Raw genomic sequence first — 27,455 nt, 5'->3', positions numbered from 1 at the left:
ATTTATTTGGTACACTAAGAAGCCTTCCATATTTTGTTATGTTGTGGAATAGTTTATATTGTGTGGGAGTTATTGATTTCTCAGAAGACTGAAATAATTTATCCATAATATAAATCTAGCTATCCATTATCTGATTCTGCAGTCTTTTGGGGAAGTTATTTCATGATAACTTAAAATTTTCTTTATAGTAGAATTAGATTTTCAATTTCTTCCTTGTCATTGAAATTGTCAAATTTATTAGCATAGGATTGAACACAAAATACAAGCATGAATATCACTTCCATATTTGTCACAGTCTCTTTTTATTAGATTTATTAAAGGATTATAATTGCATTATATATTTCTCACAATACTAAACCATGACTATCTATCAGTTTTCTTTTTCTGTTTTCTAATCTACTATATTATAAACATAACCATCATAACTTTCTACTTCTTGCTTTCCTTTGAACATATTTTCTAAGTCTTAAAATGAATTTGTCTTGTTTTTTTCTGTATTTTTTTACTTTGAAAATTTGATTCAATTTTTGAGACTATCACTTATTTTTATGTATAGCTTCTGTTTAACCTGTTTTCATATGTGTTAATTTCCTTTCTAAGAATCCCTGATTAATCTGTCATTTGAATTTGATTTTCTGGATAGCCAATGGTTATTTAGAAGAAATTAATTTCCAGGAAGTTGTGAATATTCATCTGATTTTTGCTATTAATTTCTACAGATTTTATATTTTGGTTTGTTTTGTGTCATTACAATCAGAGATAATGGCCAGTATTTTTTTTAATTAAGAATTTATTTGAAAATCAGAGCTACAGAGAGAGTTCATTACTCCCCAGATGGCCACAACAGCCTTCAAGAAGATTGCAGTCCTGGTGCTGGTGCTGTAGTGTAGGAAGTTAAGCCTCTGCCTATGGTGCTGGCATCCCATATGGGTGCCAAATTGGGTCTCAACTGCTCCACTTCTGATCCAGCTCCCTGCTAATGCACCTGGACTGGGAAGTGGAAGACTATCCAAGTGTTTGGGCCCATGCACCCAGGTGGGACACCTGGAAGAATCTCTTGGTACCTGACTTCAGTTTGGTCCAGCCCTGGCCATTGTGGCCATTTGGGGAGTGAACCAGTGGATAGAAGATCTCTTGCTGTCTCCCCTTCATGCTGCAACTCTGCCTCTCAAATAAATAAATAAATAAATAAATCTTTAAAAAGTTTACAGTCCAGAGGATAAAACATATTCTAACCAAAGAATTGCACAACAACATTATATCCTTCCAAGTTGCAACCAGCTAAGTAGACCCAGTAGATGATATACATTGATTAAGACATTTATTGCAAGGAGTTGGCTTTTTCCTTGTGAGGGCTGCGTACACAAGCCCAAAATTTGTAGGACAGGCTGTCTGAAAGAGTAGGCTGGAATCTTTTAGGCATGGGCTGAAGCTGCTGTTCTCGGAAATTTCTTCTTTTTAAGGGGAACTTTTGCTTGCTTTTAGGAACTTTCACCTGAGTGACTCAGTTCTTTCCAGATTATCTAGGATAACCTCCCATACTTAAAGTCAACTGATTTGGACTCTAATTAATCTGCACAATGCCTTCACATCAATAGCCAGATTAATGCTTGATTACCTAGGGATTGTAGTGTAGCCACGGTGACTTGTCATGGAGACTACTAAAGGGAGTAACATCAGGAAGAAGGCAGAATAGGAAGCCCTAGCCTTTCTTGTCCTACAGAAAGACTTCCTTAACAACCAAAGAGCAAACAAAATATTTTTATGAGAATTCTAGAATCCATTAAAAACATTGTAGCTCCCCTGGGGAATAGCATCCCATTAGGGACACCACCAAGGAAAGCAATATTCCTATTACATAGAAGAAAAAGAGGCAGAGAAAGAGAAAGAAAACTTATTTAAAGAAATCATGGTTGGGGCCAGTGCTGTGGCATAGCCAGTAAGGCTGCCTCCTGCAGTTGCAGCATCCCATATGAGTCCTGGCTGCTACATTTCTGATCCAGCTTCCTGCTAATGGCCTGAGAAAATCAGCAGAAGACGGTCAAAGTGCTTGAGCCCCTGCTATGTGGGAGACCTGGAAGAAGTTCCAAGCTCCTGGCTTTGGCCTGGTCCAGCCCTGGCCATTGTGGCCATCTGGGGAGTGAACCAGTGGATGAATGATGACCCCTTTCTCTGTCTCTCCTTCTCTAACTATAACTTTCAAATTAAAAAAAAAAAGAAAGAAAAAAAGAAATCATGGCTGAAAATTTCCTAAATCTTGGGAGGGAAATGGACATCTAGATTCATGAAGCTCAGGGGATTCCAAAGGATGATCCCCAGACAAGAAAAATAAAATCAGCCTCACTCAAATAGGGAAGAAGATCAATTTGACTTTACCCACATCATTTCCTCTCCCAAGCCAGCACAGCTCAGTGCTAAGCGAGGTATCAATTCTCCCTCATGTGTATGTGTGGGAAGAATGTCTGTGGTCTTTGTTCTTCCGTTGCACTCCCAGAGTTTTCAGGGTGTTCTCTGAAGGCCAGTTTAATGGGACACATTCTAATCAAATTGTTCAAAGTCAAGGACATGCGGTGGGCATTTGGCCTAGCTGTTCTGACACCAGTTAGGATACCTATCCTATATGGGAGTGCCTAGGTTCAAGTCCCAGCTTTACTCCTGATTCCAACTTATTGGTAATGTGCACTGTGGGACAAAATGTGATGACTCAAGTGGGTATGTCTACCACTCATGTAGTATACCTGGATTGAGTTTACTACTCTGATTCCACCTGGCCCAGCCCTTGTGAGCATCTGGGGAGTGAACCAACAATGGGATCTCAGTCTCTCTCTCTCAAATAAATAATTAAATAGAAAGATAAATAAAAATTTTAAATGTAGGATGAAATGAATTTTGAAAGATAAGCAACTTATTGTATATAAGGGAGTGATCATAATATCACCAAATTTCTCAGAAGAAATATTGAAGAACAAAAAAGAGTGGGATGATATAGTCAAAGTACTGAACAAAAATACCTGCCAACCAAGAATACTATGCCTGGAAAAAATTCTCCCTCAAAAATGAAAGGCAATGAAGACTTTTGCAAGAAAACAAAAGCTAAGGGATTTTATCAAAACTAAACTTGCCTTGAAAGAAATACTAAAAGGATGTATTAGAATTGGATGATATTCATACATAAAAGTGTAAAATTCACTAATAAAAGTAAATATATAGACCTATGATAGAATACTATAATATTGTGATGGGAGTATAAATATCACTTCTAGTTTAAAAGCTAAAAGACAAAAGCATAAGCATAACCATAAATACAAATATCTGTTAATGGATACAAAATATAAAAAATTTGACAATTGGGCATGGCAGGTAAAGCTACCACCTGCAGTGCCGGCATCCCATATGGGCACTGGTTTGAATCCTGACTGCTCTACTTCTGATCCAGCTCTCTGCTATGGCCTGGGAAATCAGTAGAAGATGGCCCAAGCCCTTGGGGCCCTGCACCCGCCTGGGAGACCTGGAGAAGGGTCCTGGCTCTTGGCTTCAATTTGGTGCAGCCCTGGCCATTGTGGCCAATTGGGGAGTGAACCACGGGACCTCTCTCTCTGCCTCTCCTTCTCTCTCTGTGTAACTCTTCCCTTAAATAAATAAATCTTTTGAAAAGATATACAATATAACATTATTAACAGTGTTTGGGGAGGGTAAAAGTAGAGAGTTTTTGCATGTAGTTTAGTTTAAATTGTTAACAGCACCAGCTTAAAACAGCATAAAGTGTAAACCCAATGATAAGAACACACATACACACAAAGACTCCTGGTAGGTACACAAAAGAAAGAAAGGAATCAAAGCATTTCACTACAAAAGACTGGTAAATTACAAAGGTAAATAGCAAGATAAAAATAGACAAGAGAACCTCAAATTAGACAAAAAAATTAGAACCTCAAATTAGAAAATAACAAAATGAAAATAGTAAGCCCTTACCTATCAATATAAATGGAATCAGCTCCCCAACTGAAAGACACTGAATGGACAAAAACAGGTCAAATTATATGCTATCTGTAAGCAACTCATTTTAGAGTTTAAAAAGCATATGACTTGAAAGTGAAAGAATGTATAGGATATTTTGTGCAAGTGGTAGCCAAAGGAAGATGAGGATGGCTGTTCTTGTATTGAACAAAGTAGATTTTTAGTTCATAACTGTTATAAGGGCAAAGAAGGCCACTCTATTCTGACAAAAAGATCAATTCATTAGGATGATACAATAATTATATATGTGTATGTACCTATCAGAACACTTACATTTTTAAAGCAGACATTGACAGATATGAAAGAGGAAATAGCAATACATTAGTAGTAGGAGACTTCAAAATCCCACTTTCAACAATGCACTGAAAATACAGACAAAAAGTCAATAACGAAACCACAGACTTGAACTATACTCTAGGCCAAATGGACCTAACTGATATTTACAGAACATCAAATACATGGTGTGCAAATATTAACCTCCATTTAATAAGCTGCCTTTTTATTCTGTTGATTTTTCCCTCTGTTGTATAGAAGCTTTTCAGTTTGATGTAGTTCTACTTTTCTAGCTTTGTTTCTGCTACCTAAGCTTTTGGTGTTGTATACAAGAAGTCATCTCCAAAACTAATGTAAAAAAAATCTTTTCACTTTTGTTTTCCTCTAAGAATTTTAAAATTTCAGATATTTTGTTTTTAATATATTTTGAATTTATTTTGGTATATGGTAGAAGATAGGTGTTCAATTTCATTTTGTTTTGTACATGAATATCCAATTTCCCAATTACCATTTGTTGAAGAACTATCTTTTCCTCTTGTGTTTTTTGCAACCTTTTTGAAGATCATATATGGCTGAGTTTAATTCTAGTCTCTGTTCTGTTCTTTTGGTCTAAATATCTCTCTTTATGCCAATACCGTACTGTTTTGATTCCTACAGCTTTATAATTTATTTTGAAATCAGGAAGGGTGATACTTCTACTTTTGTTTTTTCCCAGTGTTGCTTTGACTATTTGCATCTTTTCTGGTTTTAATATGAATTTTAGGATATCTTTTCTACTTTTGTAAAAAAAATGCCAATGTAGTTTTGATGGAGATAGCATTAAATCTACAGATTTCTTGAGACAGGGTTTTTGTTTGGACATTTTTAATAATATTAGGTCTTCTAATCCATGAACAAAGAATATATTTTCATTTATTTATGTCATCTTTACTTTTTTTTAACCAATATGTTGTGGTTTTCAGTACACAAGTCTTTCATTTCCCTTGTTAAGTTTCTTCCTAAATACTTCATTCTTTTTATGTCTAAGACTTCATAGAAACAACACACTGACTTGTCTTGAAAGAAAATGCTTATCTCGTTTATATGAATCAAAATATCTTCCAAGCAAGCTAGCCCAAAAGATAACTTCCTTTTGAATGGTTCTGAGATTTAAAAATGTAAATATAAGCAAACAAACATTCTACAGTCAACAACCACAAAAAGTCTAATAAAAAAAAAAAAAGCTTTTTATGACTTGTCTGAAGCCTAATGAGGTTTTGTGCAGTGAAGAGCTTTGTTTTCTCCCTTTAAGTCTTTACAGAACCTCTTGAAAAGTTGACAAGTGTATCCCTGGTTTTGCTAAAGTGACTTTCATTGCAGAAGACAATCTCATATAGGATGTCGAGAGCCCCTTGCTGCCAGTGCAGTCCAGTGGAGAGCATAATGAGCCTCAGTGCTGTGTGTGTGGCTTCCATCTTCACCACAGAAGGACAATAAACATGCGACTCATCACCTGAGGCACTCCATCTGTACCTTGGCTATCAAGGTGCTTCATTCTCTTCAGTTTTTCCTCAGCAAATAAACATTTTAGCATCTCTAACATCTTAGCAGTAGGTCTAGAATTTTCAATAGGTATTCATAAACTAGGAATTTTTCTTGGATGTCATCAGTGTGTCTATATCCAAGAGCTTGGCTTCACAGGGGGATGTCAGGATGAAACTGCATCCTGAACGTAGAGTCATTGTTAATTTACCCATATCCTACTCCACATTGTTGGAAGGCAGCAATTCCAGAATAGATAAAACTGTTTGTTGTACATTTTTCTGTTTCTCCATGATACAGCTAGTCCCATCACTTTAAGGGCACCTGGCCCTGGGGCTGGCACTGTGGTGCAACAGGTTAACACCCTGGCCTGAAGTACTGGCATCCCATATGGGTGCCGGTTTGAGACCTGGCTGCTCCACTTGTGATCCAGCTCTCTGCTATGGCCTGGGAGGGCAGTGGAAGATGGCCCAGGTCCTTGGGCCCCTACACCCATGTGGGAGACCTGGAGGAAGCTCCTGGCTTTGGATTGGCACAGCTTTGGCTGTTGCAGCCAGTTGGGGCAAATGAGAAGATTTCAATTTTTTTTTACCACTGTATAGTATTCCATAGTGTATATATGCGATAATTTCTTTATCCAGTCTTAAGTTGATGCTACTGGGTTAATTCCATATCTTAGCCATTGTGAATTGAGCTGTAACGAACATGCAGATACAGATCACTCTTTCATATGCTGATTTATTTTGGTTTGGGTAAATTCCCAGTAGTGGGATGGCTGGATCATATGGTAGGTCTACATTCATATTTCTGAAGTATCTTCATACTGTCTTCCATAGTGGCTGGACCAGTTTACATTCTTACCAACAGTGGATTAGGGTTCCTTTTCCCCCACATCCTCACCAGCAGTTGTTGTTTGTTGATTTCTGTATGAGAGCCATTCTAACTGGGGTGCGGTGAAACATCATTGTGTTTTTGATCTGTATTTCCCTGATGGCTAGTGATCCTGAGCATTTTTTCCAAGTGTCTGTTGGCCATTTGAATTTCCTTTCTTGAAAACTGCATGTTTAAGTCCTTTACCTATTTCTTAACTGGATTTTTTTGTTTGTTGTTGTAGAATTTCTTGAGCTTATTATAGATTTTGGATGTTAACCCTTTATCAGTTGTGCAGTTTGCAAATATTGTCTCCCTCTGTGGATTGCCTCTTCACTTTGCTGAATGTTTCTTTTGTAATGCAGAAGTCACTGAAACTGCAGTAAGAGCAGGGGAGACCTCGCCATTGTTTCAGATGCTATTGCCATCCAGGTCTTTGATCAGTTAGCCTGATGGTTCTATCTCAGTTGGGCTAGTCATAAAACTAGCAGCTTTGAGGTTCTTGGGGCTGATTTGATTTGGAGTGGTGGGCAGAAATTCCATGTCCAGCAGTATTGCTAGTAATAGTAGCTATCTTTGTAGGAAAAGAATAATGAAAGTCATAACTCTATAGTGCAAACCAGAGGTTATAGTCCTGGTAGGGTTGAGCACCAAAACTGTGAACCAGCCAGGAATTTAACAGGTAGGTCCTGCTAAATGAGAGAGTTATAGAAGTGCTACATAAGACCTTCAGCCATCACTAATTGAATAGGAGGCCATGCATATGTACAGCAAAAATTTTAAGTACATAATTTAAATTAAAAACTGGGTCAGATTCTAAATGCCTGAAACTTGAACGTGCTCCTCTTCTACAGATGTATTTGTCAGCAGGGTGATAGGTAAAGGTGTTTGAGTACAACATTGGCAATCTTGGGCTGGCCACGAAGCTATATATGCTGTATTGATCTTCTTTCTAGTCTGATCAAGAAAAAAGAAAAAAGAGGTACAGACGTTGTGGTACAGTGGGTTAAGCCAGCAATTCAGATGCCCACATCCCATATGGTAGAGCCAGTTTGAGTCCTGGCTCCTCTGCTTCTGATCCAGCTTCCTGCTAATGCACCTGGGAAACAGCAGGTGTAAGTACCTGATCCAAGTACTTAGGCTTTTGCTACCCACATTTGAGACATGGATGGAGTTCCTGTCTCCTGGCTTTGGCCTGTCCTAACCCATGCTGTTGTGGCCATTTAGGGTGTGAGCCAACAGGTGGAAGACTATTTCTCTGTCTTTCCCTCTCTTTGTGTTACCTTGGCTTTTAAGTAAAATAGATGTTTTTTAAAAAGAAGATACAAATTAGAAAATTTAAGAATAAAAGATGATATATCACTACCAACCCTCAAACATTAAAATAATCTTAAGGAAATAAATATTATCAATAAATTTATCTCAGCATATTTAAAAACTTAGAAAACTTAGATGAATGATACAAATTACTGAAACTGGTTCAAGGATAAAAAGAAATTTCAACAGATCAGTACTTAAATTGGTGATTAAAAATTCACCAAGAGCAGCCAAGACCCAGATGTCTTCACTGGTGAAATCTATGTAATAGTTATGTAAGATAACTCCATGCTCGGGCTCCTCCCTCCTCTTTCCGCCATCTTTCTGTGCCACTGTGATGGTGCATGGTGGGCATGAACGTCCTGGCCAATGCTCTCAAGAGCATCAACAATGCCGAAAAGAGAGGCAAACGCTAGGTTCTTATCAGGCTGTGCTCCAAAGTCATCGTCAGGTTTCTGACTGTGATGATGAAGTATGGTTACATTGGTGAATTTGAAATCATTGATGATCACAGAGCTGGGAAGATCATTGTGAACCTCACTGGCAGGTTAAACAAGTGTGGAGTGGTCAGTCCGAGATTTGATGTGCAGTTGAAAGATCTAGAAAAATGGCGGAATAATCTGCTTCCATCCCTCCAGTTTGGTTTCATTGCGCTGACAACCTCAGCTGGCATCATGGACCATGAAGAAGCATGACAAAAACACACAGGAGGGAAAATCCTGGGATTCTTTTTCTAGGGATGTAACACAGACATACAAATAAAAGCTCAATGGAAAAAAAATAGTTATGTAAAAATTAATACCCACCCTTCACTTGTTCTTCCAGAAGACAGTAAAAAGGGAGGTACTTCCCAATGCTACAAGCTAGTATCCTTCTGATGCTGAAGTCTCACGAAGATACCCAAGGAAAATAAAATTACAGATCAATGGCCCCTTGAATATTGATGCAAAAGCACACACACAAACACACACACATGCAGAAAACCCTAGGAAATAAAATCCAGTGGCATAAAAAAGGTGTATTTATCCCTGAAAGGTGAAGTTGTTGTAACATCTGAAAATAAACCAATATAATATATCATGTTGATAGGACAAAGGATTAAAATCACCTGGGCATCTCAGAAAACACATTAAAAACATTTGAAAAATATCTAGCACCCATGAATGAAAAAAAACTCTTAATAAATTGGCTATATCAGAGAACTTTCTCGAAATGATAAGGGGCATCTACAAAAGCCACCAAGTAACACCATACTAATTGTTATAAAGACTTTGTGTTTTATCTTTAAGAACAGAAATAGAACAAAGATACCTACTATTATCCACCTGTTCAATCTTGTACTAGAGACCTTAACCAGTAGAATAAGACAAAAAAGTTAAAACTTATAGATTAAATAGGAATAAATAAAATTACTTTCTTTGAAGAAAATATGATCCTGGAACATAAAAGCTCTTAAGGAAGCTCAAAACAACAGAAAAACAGATCTAAAAAATGAGTTCAAGAAAGTCATAGGATATAAGATGAATATGCAAAAACATGTTTCAAACAATGAAATGTTTGAAAATAAAATTCTGGGGCCAGTGTTGTGGCATAGCAGGTAAAGCCACCTCTTGCAATGTGGCATACCATATGGATATAGGTTGGCTGCTCCACTTCAGACCCATCTCCCTGCTAATGGCTTGGGAAAAGTAGCAGAAGATGGCTTGGGCCTCTTCCACCCATGTGGGAAATCCAAAAGCAGCTCCTGGCTTCAGCCTGGCCCAGCCTTAGCTGTTGCAGACATCTGGGGGAGTGATCCAGGTGATGGAAGACTTCTCCCTGTTTCTCCTTCTGTCTCTGTAGCTCTTTCAAATGAATATTTTTTTTTAAAAAAAAGAAAATTTCATTTCTACTAATATCAAAAACAATAAAATACTTAGGAATAAATGTAGTGCAAGTCATCTGCACAGTAAGCTACGGAGCACAGGTGAAATTAATTAAGATTTAACTACTAGGAGAGGCATTTTATGTTCTGAGCCTGAAAAGCTCAATACTGTGAAGGGGGCAATATTCTTTAGATTCCACACAATCTGAGTTGCAGGCTTTAGTGTTTCTTTTTTTTTTTTGTATAAATTGAAAAACTGCTCCTAGAATTATGTGGAAACACAAAAAACCTCGGGTAGTCAATACAATTTTGAAAAAGAAGAACAAACTTGGAGGACTTGGAATATCCAATTATGAAACAGTATAAAATCCAGTTAGGAACATAGTGGAGTACTTAGGTATGAACAGACAAAGGAATCAATGAACCTGAACTGAGAGTACAGAAATAAACCTTTGCATTTATGTTCAACTGATTTCTCAGCAAAGGTACCAAGACAGTAGAATCCAGGGGAGGTGAGAGTGAGGAGGGAAGCAGACTCTTCAACAAACAGTTCTGTTGCAGACATATATTCATCTGCAAAAAATGAACTTAGGCTCTTATCTCACACATTAAAATCGACTAAAAATTGTTGAAACATCTAAATTTAGGAACTAAAACTGTAAAACATCTATAAGAAAGCTCTAAAGAAAACCTTTGTGATTTTCTGGCAAAGATTTCTTCAATCTGACTACAAAAGAAAAAAGGCAATAAAGTAAATTTAAAGATGTTTGCTCTTTCTATTGTTTTCTGTACTGCATAACAGTTTACCACCAGATTGGTTGCTTAAAATGACACATACATCTTTCACTATAATTTCTGTGAGTCAGAAATCAGAGCATAGCTCAGTTGGATTCTCTCCTTAGGGTTGTAGGAGGCTACAAGGAAGATATCAACAGGGCTGAGGTCTCATATAAGACTCAATTAGGGATGATCCATTTCCCCACTTGCAGGATTGTTGACAACATTCAGTCATCTGAAAGTTCAGGATTCCAGGTGTCATGTTTCTTCATGGAAGGAAAGAGAATGTCCAATAGAAGAGCAAGAGACAGAGAGCACAAGATCGTGCTATACTCCTTTGTAATCATGTATCTAGAATCACCTTAGCTTCATCCCATTGGTCAGAAGCAAGTCAGTTTGCAAAACACTCAAGGGGAAAGATTATATTAACATCAATACGGGAGGCAGGGTTGTGAAAGACACCTTAAAGTCTGTTCAACACATTCTTTGAAAAACATCAACAAGAAAAAAGACAAGCTACCAACCTGGAGAAAATATTTGCAACTCACACAGTTCAGGGGCTTGCGGTCATTGGTGTGTAGGCCACATTTGACCTGCAGCATGTTTTTGCAAGGCTCATAAGCTGAGCATTGTCTTTACAGTTTTAAAGGTTTATTTTTTTTTTAAAGAAAATGCCAAAGTTCCTGTGTGATCTGCAAAATATAACCTATTTACTATCTGTTCATTGACAGAAAAAGTTTTTAAACCTCCAACAGTCCTGATAAAGGACTTGTATCCAGAATATATGAAGCAGTTTTACAACTCTTCTTAATAAGAAGACAAACAATACCATTAAAATGGATGTTTTGGGCAGAATTTACTCTCTTCCCCCAAAATTGCATGCTCTAATGCTTAGAATCTGTGAACTTGTTATGAGACATGTCATAAGGGATTTTTGTTGGTGTAATTAAAGTTATGGGCTTTAAGACAGGGGTATTAGCCCAGATTATCTGGGTGGTTCCAATCTAATCCCAATAGCCCTTAAAGCGAGAGACAGAGGGATGAGCTAAAAAGACGGGGGCTAGTAGAAAGATAAAATAATCTTTTCTTTAGCTAGGAAAAGACAGATGCAAGGTGTGAAAGGGGCACAACTCCCTGGGGTTGGAGTCATGTAGAAAACAAGAGAAGGAATTCAGGTAGTCTTTAGGAGCAATGATTGGTCCATGGCTGTCAACCAAGTAGGAAGTGTAGACTTCAGTATTACAAACACAAGAAACACAATTCATCCAACAACCTGAGGGATCTTGAAAGAAAATTCTTACCAAGCCTCCAGTAAGGACAGTGCTGTTAATTCTTCCATTTTAGTTTGGTTCAACCCTAAATGGAAAACCCAGATGAACCCACATGGGCTTCTGACCTATAGAAACCATGAAATAATAAAGTTAGGCCAGCGCCGTAGCTTAACAGGCTAATCCTCCGCCTTGCGGCGCCGGCACACAGGGTTCTAGTCCCGGTAGGGGCGCCAGATTCTATCCCGGTTGCCCCTCTTCCAGGCCAGCTCTCTGCCATGGCTCAGGAAGGCAGTGGAGGATGGCCCAAGTCCTTGGGCCCTGCACCCATATGGGAGACCAGGAGAAGCACCTGGCTCCTGGCTTCGGATCAGCGAGATGCGCCGGCCACAGTGACCATTGGAGGGTGAACCAACGGCAAAAAGGAAGACCTTTCTCTCTGTCTCTCTCTCTCACTGTCCACTCTGTCTGTTAAAAACAAACAAAAAAATAATAATAAAGTTAAACAAATCATTTTATTTAATTTCATCTACTTGAAAGTTACAGAAAGTGAGAGATCTTCTATCAGTTGATTTGCTCCCCAAATGTCTGCAATGGATAGGGTGGGGCCATGCCTAAGCCAGGAGCCCAGTCTCCCAAGTGGGTAGCAGAGGACCAAGCAGTTGAGCTATCATCCACTGCCTTTCAGGATGCATTAGTGGGAAGCTGGATAGGAGGAAGCAGAGCAGCTGAGACTGGAACCACTCCAGTAAGATATGTGGGTATAGTAAGTCCCTAATCAGCTGTGCCACAACTCCTGTCCTGATGATAAATTGGGGTTGTTTTAAGCAGCCAAGTTTGTAGTATTTGTTATGACACCAATAAAAAACTAACACAGTTGACTAAAAATTTGCAGACATTTCAGTGAGATTTTACTAACAGATAGTAATCCCATAAAAATATGCTCAAAATAATTAATCATTAGAGAAATCTTAATTAGAAAGTGATGCCACTGTATACTCGCCAAAAAAGGCTTCAAACAAAAGGACTGTCAAATACTACTTGTAGGTAAGAATATGACATAACTGGGTTGTCAGATATTACTTGTGTGAATGTAAATTGAGACAGCTACTTTCAAAAACAGCTTAATCGTTTCTTAAGAAGCTAAACTTACCATACATCTCAGAAATTCTATGCCTAAATATCTGTCCCGGGGAAATGAAGATGTAAGTCCTCACAATGCCTGTACATGTATGTTCACAGCAGCAATATTTATAGTAGGCAAAAAGTGGAAACAATCCAAATACCCATCAACTGGTAAATGGATTAACAAAGTATTCTATATCCATAAAATAAAATACTATTAATCAGTAAAAAGGAACAAAATACAGATACATGATATGACATAATGAATCTCAAAATATTATGCTAAGCGAAAGAAGCCAGACACAAAAGACTGCATATTGCATGACTGCATGTATATGAAGACAGAAAACAGATGAGTGGTTGCCTGGGGCTGGGAGTGGAAGCAGGGATTGACTGCAAACAGGTGCAAAGGAGATTTTTCAGGTGATGGAAATGTTGGACTACAATGATACTTGCATAACTCTGTAATTTCACAAAAATTCATTGAATTGTACATTAATGATGAGTGCATATTATGGTGAATGGATTGTATCTCAACATAAAAGATGGTAATAATTAACTTTTATGAAAATGGAAGAAAGGAAATATAATCATGATACAGTGTTCAGCTGTGAGTAATATTTACATAGACATAACTGAATATTGACTTAATCTCTAAAATGAGTACAACTGCACTGGAATCATGGAGAGGGAACGCAGAGGCCGTGGGATTATAAAAAACACTCAACTACCATAACAGGAAGTAATTAGACAATGCTTCAGATTGATGTATCTAAACAGCAAAATACATGTTGTCTAAACATATGAAGTTAGGTAAATGCCAAAAGAAACAGCTGAGATAATTAAAGTGATTGTCTCTGAAATCATCAAGCAGGGAAGAGGAAAAATTGGAAGGAATTGATAAGTTACTTTGTAATAAGCCTTTAGTCTAATTTGGCATTTAAAAATAGGTACATTGATTTTGAAATCAAAATAAAAGGAAACCAACACAGAAGCTTTCTTAATTTTTTCTCTCATTTTCTATTGTCCTCATTTTTCTGGGATATTTCCTAAATTTTTCCAATATTTTGCTTTTACTAAAGCAACTGAGTTAAAAAAAGAAAACAATGTATGCTCTCATATTTTCAATTCCATGAGTTTGTTTTTTAAATGTTCTTCTTTATACTGTATAATTGACTGCTCTTCTGGCCCAAGTGTTTCTTTTTTCCCTGCAGTGTCTGTTTCCTTTAAGTGTTTCTTGTTTGTTTGTTTTTCTGTCTCTTGATTTTAGTTATTTGTGTTATAAAGTTTCCTCAACTGTTTGGGAATCTTGGTAGCCCACTTACATTTAAGAATATCAGGTTAAAATAAATCTCCCAAGAAGAAACTATCAGTGAACCATCTATGAATGGGGGAACACTGGCTCAGATCTATTGAGTAGAGGAGTGCTCTGGTCTCTGTTTCCTGAACTGTTGTTTACTAATTTTGTTGATATTAGCACCCCACTTCTTCTTCTTCTTCTTCTTCTTCTTCTTTTTTTTTTGACAGGCAGAGTGGACAGTGAGAGAGAGACAGAGAGAAAGGTCTTCCTTTGCCGTTGGTTCACCTTCCAATGGCCACCGCGGCTGGCGCACTGCGCTGATCCGATGGCAGGAGCCAGGTGCCTATCCTGGTCTACACCGGCGCCGCAAGGCGGAGGATTAGCCTAGTGAGCCGCGGCGCCAGCCAGCACCCCACTTCTAGGTGCACTTGGTCAGTCTGACACCTGAGCCTCAGGAAGATTTTATGAATATGTTCAGGTTTCCCACGTTTAACAAATTAAAATTCACCTTTTTTTCTAGTCTTCTAAGTTAATTACCTCCAATCTATTTGCTTTTCCATTTTCAAAATTTTGTTCAAGTTGTCCTGTTCTGTCTATACACGGGGATTTAACTCTTTAAAAGGAAAAATCCTTTATTTCCAGTTTTATAGAAAAGAGCAAAATTAGAGGCATGTGCTCAATTTACTATCTTTGTCTTAACTGATAAAGATGTTTTGACCCAGGGTTAGTCTTAATGTTTTATAAAAAAAACAAATTTTCAACTTTTAAGGAATGTTACTAAATGGTTTTAGAATTGATATCCTTTTTTTAAAGTTTCATTTTATTTATTTGAAAGGCAGAGATACAGAGAGAGGGAGAGAATTTTCTACCTGCTGGTTCACTCCCCAAATGGCAGCAAGGGTCAGGGCTGGTCCAGGATGAAGCTGGGAGCCAGGAACTATATTCAGGTCTCCTTTGTGGGAGGCAGGGACCCAAATTCTTGGGCCATCTCCTGCTGCTTTCCCTGGACACATCAACAGGGAGCTGGATGGATGTAGAGCAGCTCCGTCGTGAACCAGTACTCATCTGGGTTGCCAGTGGATGGTGCTGGCTTAACTTTTCATTTTTATGTAATTTTTAAAGATTTATTTATTAATTTGAAAGTCAGAGTTACACAGAGAGAGGAGAGGCAGAAAGAGAGAGAGAGGTCTTCCATCTTCTGGTTCACTCTCCCATTGGCCACAATGTCTGGAGCTGAGCTGATCTGAAGCCAGGAGCCAGGAGCTTCCTCCAAATCTCCCATGTGGGTGCAGGAGCCCAAGGACTTTTTCCATCTTCTTCTTCTTCTTTTTTATGATTTATTTTATTTATTTGAAAGACAGAGTTACAGAGAGAGGTAGAGACAAAGAGAGAGGTCTTCTATCTCCTGGTTCACTCTCCAATTGGCCACAATGGCCAGAGCTGTGCCGATCTGAAGCCAGGAGCCAGGAGTTTCTTCCAGGCTTCCCACGTGGGTGCAGGGGCCCAAGCACTTGGGCCATCTTCTGCTGCCTTTCTAAGCCATAGCAGAGAGCTGGATTGGAGGAGGAGCAGCAGGGACTAGAACTAGCATACATATGGGATGCCAGTGCTTCAGGCTAGGGCTTTAACTCACTGTGCCACAGTGCCGGCCCCTGGGCCATCTTCTACTGCTTTCCCAGGCCATAGTGGAGAGCTGGATCGAAAGTGGAGCAGTCGGGTCTTGAACCAGTGCCCATATGGGATGCCCACAGCACTGGCCCCTATATAAAGTTTTAATTTTGACTAGGTATTTATTATTATTATTTTTTATTTTTTGACAGGCAGAGTTAACAGTGAGAGAGAGAGACAGAGAGAGAGTTATAGACAGTGAGAGAGAGACAGAGAGAAAGGTCTTCCTTCTGTTGGTTCACTCCCCTAATGGCCGCTATGGCCAGCATTGCACTGACCTGAAGCCAGGAGCTAAGTGCTTCCTCCCGGTCTCTCATGTGGGTGTAGGGACCCAAACATTTGGGCCATCCTCCACTGCCCTCCCCGGGCCACAGCAGAGAGCTGGACTGGAAGAGGAGCAACTGGGACTAGTACCTGGAGCCCCATCCGGGACTAGAACCCAGGGTGCCAGTGCTGCAGACGGAGGATTAGCCAAGTGAGCCATGGTGCCAGCCAACTAGGTATTTATTATAAAGCAGTTATAAGGGAAAGGATATTTATGTTATGTGGTCTTATTCATTCTGAGCTCTAGACTATACAGGATATTCTCAAATATTGTTTCCAATGGTTTTTTTAGTATTCAATATTATACATATACTTTTAAAATTTTTACTTATTTTAGAGAGAGAGACAGACAGAAAGCTCCTTGATTCTCTCCTTAAATGTACTCAGTGACCAGGATGGGACTGGGTTGAGGACTGGAGCCAGGAACTCCATCCTGGTCTCCTATATGGGTGGCAGGAACCCAGTCACTTGTGCCATCATCTGCTGCTTCCCAGGACATGCATTCGTAGAAAGCTGGAGTAAGGAACTGAAACCAGGAATTGAACCTAGGCACTCTGATATGGGACATGGGCATCTTAAGCGTGTCTTAACTGCTAAACTCAATGCCCATCCTTTATACATACATTTAATTGAATACTTTAGGTTATTGTTTCTTAGTGGTTTGGAACCCCTAAATAGAAACATTCTTAGAAGATAAAATATTTAAAGTTAAAACATTTAAAAAGTTATACTGTTTAAAAATAATTAGTGTTCATTGTAAAAGTAATATTTACAGTGTGTAAAAAAAGTCATATCAAAGTAAAAAAGTAGAAAGTGAAAATATCCCCGACTTGGGATTGTTTTGTCTGCTAAGTATCTTTCTTTCTGAAATAAAATGCTAATAACAAGGCTGTGATTTTACATTTTGACAGACTACTTTAGTAGTGAAAACAGCCAGACAATAGTCTCCTTAGTCCTTTTACTGGATCAACATGCCTGCATCAGATTGCCCTGTCCTTTTGGTTACTTGTACAGTTACCTGCCAAGAGGAGTGATATCAGGACTCAAACAGGAAAAGAACAGCCTTGGAAGTAGCACAGGAAAGTAAGGCTGTAGATGGATTAGAAGAGAATTCTTTTGGAAAAGAGAAGTGGATTTCTTGTAAATGGACCAAGACACCCTTGAATTTGATGTGGTAATGTGAATCAATGGCTTTTCTGCCTTCCAGGTTCCTGTCCTTAATGTTCTGATTCACCTATGAGTTTGAACAGTTCTTAATTATTGTTTGTGGATATATTAGAATTCTTCCAAAGTCTATAATGTGTTCCTTTGCCTTTCATTAGAATGGTTGCCAATTTTTGTCTTTTTATGGATTTCATTAGTATTTGAGTTAGAAGCCAGGAAAATGGTGAATAAAGCAGCACTGGTCTTGTTGCTGTTGTAACAAAATCTTTAAATATTTTGTAAATCCTGCCATAAAGGTTAATACAAGAATTTTAATGGAAACTTGTCGGATATTGATATAGATAGGTTATTCAAACATCACTTTTTTCCTTATTTTTGCTCACTTATATTCTATAGTCTTGATACGATAATTTATTCTGGCATAGAAAACATGGTGCTATGACTTCCCAAGTGAGACTCTATAGAACTGTTTTTCTATTAGAGAGCAGTACGTGATTCAAGGGGAAGAATACTGGAATGGAATTCAGAGGACATGAATTTGAGCCCTAATTTTTCATTTATTCAGTGTGTGAAACGAGAGCAAATTCTCTCAGTTTCTGTTTCCTCATATGCAAAATGGCATTAGTATTGTTTGCCTGAAAGGGCTGCTGTGAGACTTCAAGAGATATTATTTGAAAAAGTACAGCATCAGCTGTATACTGGTGAACAAAGATAAGTGTGGTCCTTGCTGTCATGGAACTTGCTATTAAGAGGGACAGTCAAAAGCAGATAATCAATATCACTAACAAATGTAAAATTGTACCTGTGACATGTGCTATGAATGAGAAACACTTTTTCACACCATACATCTTATATTCCTATTGTCTCTCCCTTCAAAACACATGCAGTCTTTGCTCTATGGATCTGATAGATATGAGTTTCAGTTATGATGGTTTAGTTAAATAATCTTAGGGCATCCAACAACATTGGCTGAAATATCTGTTACAACAGTACAAACTTCATTACTACCTCTTCAGGCCATCAATCCCTCATAAACAACAGATGCCTGTCATCACCAAAAACCAAAGTCAAAATTGTCTGGTCACTGCACAGATGGCAAAGTGTGTAGTTGTGTTGCCTCTTTGTCTCTTAATGATAACCTCACATGATATTTTACAAAACAGATAATTGAAAGAAGCAATTAATCCACAAATATAAAAACACAGCAAAAAAAGAAAAATGATAATATTGGATATGAGCTTCAAATTGACATAAGTGGAGGTAGAAAAGAAATAAGCCTATGGAAATGTTGGCATAATCATACTTCAAGAGACTAGGTATAGCCAGAAGGACTTAGTTTGGGTGGACTTATCAATATGAATAAAGAAAGTGGCTGTAACAACATGGATGAGATGCTCCAGAGGAAGTGACACTGACATCTAACTTCACATTCAAGAATCTTTCAGAGGTATCTCATAATGCTGAACATGTGAAAGATAAAATGTTAGTAGCCAATTCAAATTCAAGGATGTAGGGGCCGGCATTGTGGCACAGCAGATTAAGGCCTGTATGAATGCTGGAGTCCCAGCTGATCTGATTCTCATCCAGCTCCCTGCTAGTGAATCTGGGCCAGGAGCTGAGGATGGCCCAAGTGCCTGGGCCCTGGATGGAGTTCCAGGCTCCTGGCTTCTGCTTGATCAGTCCTGGCTACTCAACCATTTAGGGAATGAACTAACAGATGGAAGATTCTCTCTCTCTCTTTCTCTCCTTTTCTCCCTGTAATTCTACCTTTCAAATAAATAAATAAATCATCAAAAAAAATTCAGAAGTGTAACCATCTACCAAGGCATAGGAAAGATGCTTGCTCATTATTTTAAGTTACATGGAAAGAAGAAACAGGCAAGCACTGTTCAAATTACTTTTGATAAACTTTTTGCAGCAAAATTAAGCGCAAATTTCTAATGTCTTAAGTGTTCTAAATTACAGTGTCCTAAATATATAATGATTTTTCTGTTTCTTCATTTACATTTACAACTAACAGATGTCTTTTAATGTTTTGAGAAAAATTTTAAAGGATTTGGAACAATTATAATGTTTTCTATTGACTACTAATATTTATTACGTTGCGTAGTTTCTCTTTGCACAGTTCTGTGATCTGTTCAAAGACTGCTTGAATATAAAAAAAAATTCCACCAGCAGATCTCTTGCCAGGATTACGGCTTTAGTCATTTTTCCTGCTTTTATTAGATTCTAGCCATGTTCGCCACCTTTTTCTCACACAGAAGCCTGAGTAATTCTGAAAAACATTTGGCAGAGCATGTCATGCTTCTGTTAATTGCTTGCCATCTCACTTTGTCAGAAGCCAATATCCTCATTTTATTAGGCCTCATGTGATACATGCCCTGGCTACTTTTCTAGCCTTATCTTCCGTGACCCTCTTTTGGTTTCCTCTGCTGTAGCCCAAGTCCAGTCACTGTTTCTGAATCCCCCAAGCATGCAGCTATCTCAGGGCCTTTGCTCTTGCTATCTGCACTCCAGATCCAGTGGTCTTCTTCCAGAGAGTCACATGGCTCATCCCTGCATTGTCTTCAGGGCTTTATTCAAAAGTCACCTTCTCCATGTTTATTTTGCTGACCATCTGATTAGTAATTTCACTCCCTCCCTGAATATTTCTGATCCATCTTTATTCCCTGCCTCCAGCAAGTCTCACTAACACTATATTTGATTTTTTCCTTTAAAAATTTTAAGTATACAAGATTCATGTATTTCATATATACATAGTTAGGAACATAGTGAAAATTCCCACCCTACCCTCTCTCTACCCATGCTCCAAACCTTCTTCCTCCTCCCTCTCCCATTCTTACTCTTATTTTTTACAAAAATCTACTTTCAGTTTACTTAATAATCAAAAAGTTAACCCTGCAGTAAGTAAAAGAGTTCAACAAATACTAAGAAGAAAAAAACATTGTTCCTCAAAAGAAGAGACAAGGTCTGTAAACAGTAACCAAATCTCAAAATATCCATCTTCTATGTCTATGTCTTTTAAATGAGACCATTTACATTCAATGGCACTGTTGATAAATAATGAACTGGACTTGCCATTTTTTTTCCATAAATACTCCTATTGTTCACTTTGGATTTCTTTTGTACTTTTACTGGGAGGTTTTTCTGCCTTCACATTCTTTCATAATGATGGCTGTCTTTCTGTGTTTCTGTGTGTAGCACATCGTTAAGCATCTTTTGTAAGGCTGGATGAGTGGTGACAAATTCTTTCGATTTCTGTTTGTTGTGGAAGGTCTTTATTTCACCTTCATTCATAAATGAGTTTGCAGGGTACAGTATTCTGGGTTGACATTTTTTTTGGACGTTGTCTTGCCATTGTCTCCTAGCCCTTGAGTTTCTGCTGAGAAGTCAGCTGTGAGTGTAATTGGAGATCCTCTGAAAGTAATCTGGCAGTTCCCTAGTCCACACTTTAGAATCTTTTCCTTTTGTTTTACTGTTAAAAGTTTCACTACAGTGTGTTGTGGTGAATATCTTTGCTGGTCATGTCTGTTAGGATTTCTATGTGCTTCCTGTACTTGGATGTCCCTTTCTTCAAATTGGGGAAATTTTCTATAATTATTTCACAAATAAGGCCTTGTAGTCCATTCTCTCTTTCCACACCTTCAGAAGCTCTTAAAACTGGTATGCTGGTTTATTTGATAGTATCTCATAAATCTCCAATACTGTGTTTAAGTTTTCTATTTTCTTATTATCTTTTTTTTTGGTTTGACTGAAAGATTTCTAAAGATTTTTCTTGTAGTTTGGATATTCTTTCTTCTGCCTTACCAAGTCTATTGTTAAGGCTTTCCACTGCATTTCTTTATTTGATCTATTGAATTTTTCATTTCTAACATTTCACTTCTTTAAACTTTAAATTTCATGAGAAAAATTTTCATTCATATCATGTACAGATTTTTTTAATTCATGGATTTGCTTCTGATTGCTTTTGAGTATCCTATGATTAACCTTTTGAATTCCATTTCTGACATTTCATCAATCTCTTCATCTTCACATTCTAATATCACGATGTTATTGTGTTCCTTTGAGGGCATCATGTTTTCTTCCTTATTGTTTCTTTCTTTTTTTTTTTTTTATTTGACAGGTAGAGTTACAGACAGTGAGAAAGACAGAGAGGAAGGTCTTCCTTCTGTTGGTTCACTCCCCAAATGGCTGCTACGGCTGGAGCTACTCTGATCTGAAGCCAGGAGCCAGGTGCTTCCTCCTGGTCTCCCATGCAGGTGCAGGGGCCCAAGCACTTGGGCCATCCTCCACTGTCTTCCTGGGCAACAGCAGAGAGCTGGACTAGGATTGGAGCAACCGAGACTAGAATCCAGTGCCCATATTGGATGCCAGTGCCACAGGGGGAGGATTAACCTAGTGTGTGCTCCTGTGCTGGCCTTCTCATTGTTTCTTGAATTTCTGTATTTATTTGTAGACATTTGTCAAATTACTTGTTTTTTTCCTCTGATGGCTTTTATGTTTGAACTATGTCTCTGTGGCTTAGTGGAACATCTGCACTTTCTGTGAATACCAAGAGTTGTGTGCTGGGTGTGGCCAGGGAGCTCTGGTCATTGCTCCAGGGTGACATCCAAGTTAGGCATGGTAAATCTCTTGTTTATAGAAGGGGTAAAATTGTCACCTCTGTTGTGATCACCCTCTCACCTCCTTTCCTCCAAGCTAAGCAAAGCCCAGGTGTTAGCCCCCAGTGGTTTCAACACTCATCCACACTACCATATTAACTGCACAAATGGTCTGCGCAGTCCTCACCCTGAGCACAGTTCCTGCTCCAGTGACCTGCTCTGGGCAACCAAAGAGGTCCGAACGTATGGAGCAGCATTCAGTGATTGCCTAGAGACCCAGCTACACCCTGTACCCTCTTATGTAGCCACCAAGTCCCCATGGTCTCAGCACACAAGGCTCCCATAGTCGCTGGGGGCAGAGGTTCAGCTGTGCTCTGCCAGCCTGTCCGGTCCACAGAGAGACACATGTTCCCTGAGCCAGCCCTGCCTAGGTGGCTTGAGCCCCAGAGCCTGTAGTATGTTGGGAGGCTTGGAGCACCTCACAGTCCTAGGTGGTTGCCCCATATACCTGGCAATCTTCCCATCCAGGCTCAAAGTCAGTGGAGACTGGATTTTTTCCTCTGCTAGTATCTGTGGATCACACGTGTATACATGATCCACTGGCTGAATGTTGCCCTCTCCTCACCACTGACACCAGTACTGCCAAGATGATAACATCCTGTCTCAGCGAGTTGTTTTGTGTGCACAAAAGGCTTCTGCAGCTGCTGCCCGAGCCCAAAATAGCATCTGCCCTTTCTCAGCAGGGCAGCAGATGCCGTTGTGGGGAGGATGGTGTTCGATAAACATGCCCCTTTTACTTCAACTGGGTCTGCTGGTAACCACTAGTAACCTCTAGCCCCTAGGGCACCAGTCTGGACTCATGCTATGCTCTCTCCCCTGCTATATCACCACGGGTTGCAGCAGCATGGTCTCACCTCTGTCTCCAAGCTGCTGCCCTCTAAAGCTCTTGCTGCTGCAGTTGTGTGTTGTGTTTATGTTCATGCTGCACATCCACAGCTTCCTCACAGGTCCATGGCATTCTTGTTCCTTTTGTATAATTTCCAGTGCAGTTTTCTATTTAATTCTCCCTTGAGAGTTGTTGTTTGTTTCATTATTTATCCCTATTCTAGTGCAGTACATTCCATCTTGGAATCTCCTTCTGTATGTATTCCTAAAACAACCTCCATGCAATTATCAAAATCAGGAAATTCTGCATTTGCTATTTTTTAAAGATTTATTTAATTTATTTTAAAGAGTTACACAGAGGGAGAAGGAGAGGCAGAGAGAGAGAGAGAGAGAGAGAGAGAGAGAGAGAGGGAGAGAGGGGTCCTCCATCTGTTGGTTCACTCCACAATTGGCCACAATGGCTGGAGCTGCATTCATCTGAAGCCAGGAGCTTCTTCCAGGTCTCCTATGGGAGTGCAGGGGCCCAAGGGCTTGGGCCATCTTCTACTGCTTTCCCGGGCCACAGCAGAGAGCTGGATCAGAAGTGGAGCTGCTGGGACTTGAACCAGTGCCCATATGGGATGCTGGCACCATAGGTTGTGGTCCTGCCCGCTACGCCACAGTGCCAGCCCCCTGCATTTGCTTTTAAAGGTGATGTTGCTGAAACTGTACATATTGATAATTGATACCATCGTGATTATTACCATGGATATAATTTAATCTGCTTTCAAGGGGATCACTATGTCACTGTTTCCTTTTGCTCCTACTTTACAAATTTTGCTTCAAATGACATCAAAATTATATCCTGACAATGGTTATATCACACTGTTTTCCCTTTGTAGTTTTAAAGCAGTAGATCAAAAGTTATTCTGAGACCTTTAAGAAACAATACATCTGTCTTAGTTTTTAATAATACTGTTTTTTTTTGCTCTATTAATGTTAGAGAAAATCTTCGGGATTCAAAAATTTTGTGATGTGTGGTTTTGAGAGCTCATGGAGTCATTTATTCCAACAAATTATGATGGACCTTTGACACTGTGATCTCATGGAAGTGACTCACTAAAGCATTGTATCACTTCTGCTGTTGTGGAGTGAACACCTGATGGAGTCTTCCTGCTTTCTTTCCTCTTTTGGTTTCCTTCTGCCATCTTTCTGGGTATTGACAATGTTGCCAGATTCTCTTAGGAAGGTGTCAGTGCATTTGCTTACCATGACCTTGCAAGTCACTTTTGCTAGTCAGTTTTTAATTGTTTTGTTTTCTTTACCCTCCCTTCCCTCTTTTGTAAATGGTTGGGGATAATATGACCTTTGTTGCCCTTATCCTCATTCCTGTACATCTCATTCTTACCTCTGTAATCAGTTCCTTCCTAAATAAATCCTCATTGAGTTAAAATTATTTTCATGTTCACATACCATTTGTTTCTTGATGCAGATCTTAGCTTAAACAACATCCTTACTGTTTAAATACCAGTTTTCAGTGGGTTTTGGACTCCTTCAAGCCAAAGGGATCCTAAACTGTATGCGAGTGTGGTAGAGGGAATGTCAAGACTCATGGAAAAATGGAATTAAAAAGATAAAAATAAAAATATACCCTGATTTCTCAGCATAAACTCCATCAAATTCAAGACATTTTTGCAAGTGATACCCTAAAGAACTGAAGGGTCCTGGACATTATCCATGTCAATACAGTATCTTACATCGTTACCTGAAGATAAATGCACGTCTTTCAAAGTTTTTAAGATCAGGGACTAAAAACAAGTCTGAAGGAAACAAATCAGGATTGTAAGGTGGCATCCTAATCCTTTGAAAGTTTCACAAAAGTGCCCTAGTTTGATAAGAATGAGCAGGAGCATTGACAGGATGGAGACTCTGATGAAGTTTTCTAAGGTTTTTATGTTTTTAAATTATTATTATTATTATTATTATTATTATTGTATTGTTAATGCTCTGGCCAACTTTTTTTTGAAAATGAAAAGACTATGTAGATTTTTATTTTTATTTTTTAAGTACTTATTTTATTGCTTATTTTAAAGGCAGAGATACAGAGAGAGGAGCAAAGAGAGTGAGAGATAGAGGTCTTCCAGCCATTGGTTTACTTCCCAAATGGCTGCAATAGGACCCATGCACTTCAGCCACCTTCCACTGCTTTCCAAAGCACATTAATTAGCAGGGAGCTGGATCAGAAGTGGAGCATCCAGTGCTTGAACTGGTGTCCATATGGAGTGCTGGTGCTGCAGATAGAGACTTAATCAGCTACACCACAGCCTGGCCCCTGGCTTTCTTAAAACATTCTCTTAACAAGTAAATGTTGTGATTCTTTGGCTCTCCAGAAAGTCAATAAGAAAACTGCTCTCCGTATTCAAAGAAATAACTGTTACCATGACCTGTGGTCTTCATTGATCTGATTTTATTTTGATTGGACAAGTTCCACCTCTTGGTAGCTATTGCTTTGATTGTGCTTTGTTGTCTTCAGAGAACATATTGTTAACATGGGAAAGCCATGTTTCCTCTCCTTTTATAATTCTTCAAAGTAAGGCTTCAGGATCTTCATCCTACTTATTTAAAATTTTCATGGAAAATCTTTGCCCCTTACTGCAGATGATTTGAGCACAATAGTTTTGGCACTCATTGAGCAGAACATTTGCTCAGCTTTCATTTTTAAGTTAGAATTGTGTAAGCAGAACCAACTTTGGTGTCCATAATGTTTCGGCTGTTAATCATCAATCCTCTTCAATAAGGGAGGAAGAAGGTTAATTTTGTGAACAGTTAATTAATGTGAGCAATTTGCTACTATAGACTTCAGGTTTAATACTGTCTCTTTGTAAAATGAGATATTCATTCAGAAACTACTGATTTCTTTGGGAACATTGTCCCCATAAACTTTTCTTTTTTTAAAAAAACTTTTATTTATTAAATATAAATTTCCAAAGTACAGTTTATGGATTACAATGGCTTTTTCCCTCCCATAACTTCCTTCCCACCCGCAACCCTCCCATCTCTCGCTCCCTCTCCCATCCCATTCACATCAAGATTCATTTTCAATTCTCTTTATATACAGAAGATCAATTTAGTATATATTAAGTAAAGATTTCATCAGTTTGCACCCACACAGAACATAAAGTGTATAATACTGTTTGAGTACTAGTTGTAGCCTTAATTCACATTGGTCTACACATTAAGGACAGAGATCCCACATAAGGAGTGAGTACACAGTGACTCCTGTTGTTGACTTAACAATTTGACACTCTTGTTTATGGCTTTCCATGACTAAAATACTCTCATGTGCTCTTCAGCCAGATCTGAGTGCCTTAAGGGCTGATTCTGAGGCCAGAGTGCTGTTTAGGACATCTGCCATTCTATGAGTCTGCTGTGTATCCTGCTTCCCATGTTGGATCGTTTTCTCCCTTTTTTATACTATCAGTTAGTATTAGCATAAACTTTTCATAAAACATGTGTTCCACCCAAGCTTCATCATATATTTGATGTTTGTTCTTGCTTTAATTTTAGCAGTTTATGTTACTCTGATCAGGGCTCTTTTTCTAATATCTTGCCCTTCTTAGTACCTTAAACTAGATTCAGTTCATAAAAAGTTTGAACTTACTTCGCTGCAAAAGGTTTTTGAAATTCACACATAGCTTTTTCATAACATACATTTTCCATGAAATTTTTAAAAACACCTTTTATGTTTGAGCATTTGTGCATACACTCAAATAGATGCCAACCACATTTGTTAATGTATCTTTTTATCTATATATTAAATTTTAATATTTTTTCAAGATTTATTTATTTATTTGAAAGTCAGAGTCACACACAGAGAGAAGGAGAGACAGAGAGAACGAGAGAGGTCTTCCATCCACTGTTTCACTCCCCAATTGTCTGCAACAGCTGAAGTTGTACTGATATGAAGCCAGAAGCAAGGAGCTTCTTTTGGATCTTACACATAGGTGCAGGGTCCCAAGCACTTGGGCCATATTCTATTGCTTTTCCAGGCCATAGCCGAGAACTGGATTGAAAGTGGAGCACCTGGGTCTCCAACTGATGCCCATATGGGATGCTGGCACTCCAGGTGGTGGATTTACCTGCTATGCCATAGTGCTGGCCCCTAACTTTTCATATATGTTTCCATCAATAAGTCTTTTATGTAATGTAAAATAGTCTTTGGAGTCCTTGTTTTTAATAGTGACAGCATTTCACATAGTGACTTTTGTAACATGATTAAGTTATAAATTTGCCTCTGTACAAACATTTATGTTCCCTCAAACTTCTGCCTTTGCAAAATAATGTGCAGAACATCTTATGCATAAGGCATTGGTGATAAGTCCCCCAAAGTATAAATATTGAGTTAAAACTATGTATTTATGTTTTATTTTTGTAATTGTTTTTTATTTTGTATTTATAAATTTCTTATATTTAATATAATATATTACAAAATTGAATATATT

The 27,455-nt window shown here is 38.5% G+C and overlaps 1 long non-coding RNA gene and 1 pseudogene across 1 annotated transcript in view; both read left to right on the top strand.

Moving 5' to 3' along the window:
* Positions 1-27,455, top strand: part of LOC133772720 (uncharacterized) — a 639,007-nt gene that overhangs the window by 13,372 nt on the left and 598,180 nt on the right. The gene's annotated exons all lie outside the window — the stretch shown is intronic.
* On the top strand, positions 8,343-8,735 carry LOC133772182 (small ribosomal subunit protein uS8-like; annotated as a pseudogene).

The sequence above is a fragment of the Lepus europaeus genome, chromosome 13 (assembly GCF_033115175.1).
Source record: "Lepus europaeus isolate LE1 chromosome 13, mLepTim1.pri, whole genome shotgun sequence".
Lineage (NCBI taxonomy): Eukaryota > Metazoa > Chordata > Mammalia > Lagomorpha > Leporidae > Lepus > Lepus europaeus.
Note: the sequence above shows the minus strand (reverse complement) of the source record. Positions and strands in the feature narration are given on the sequence as shown.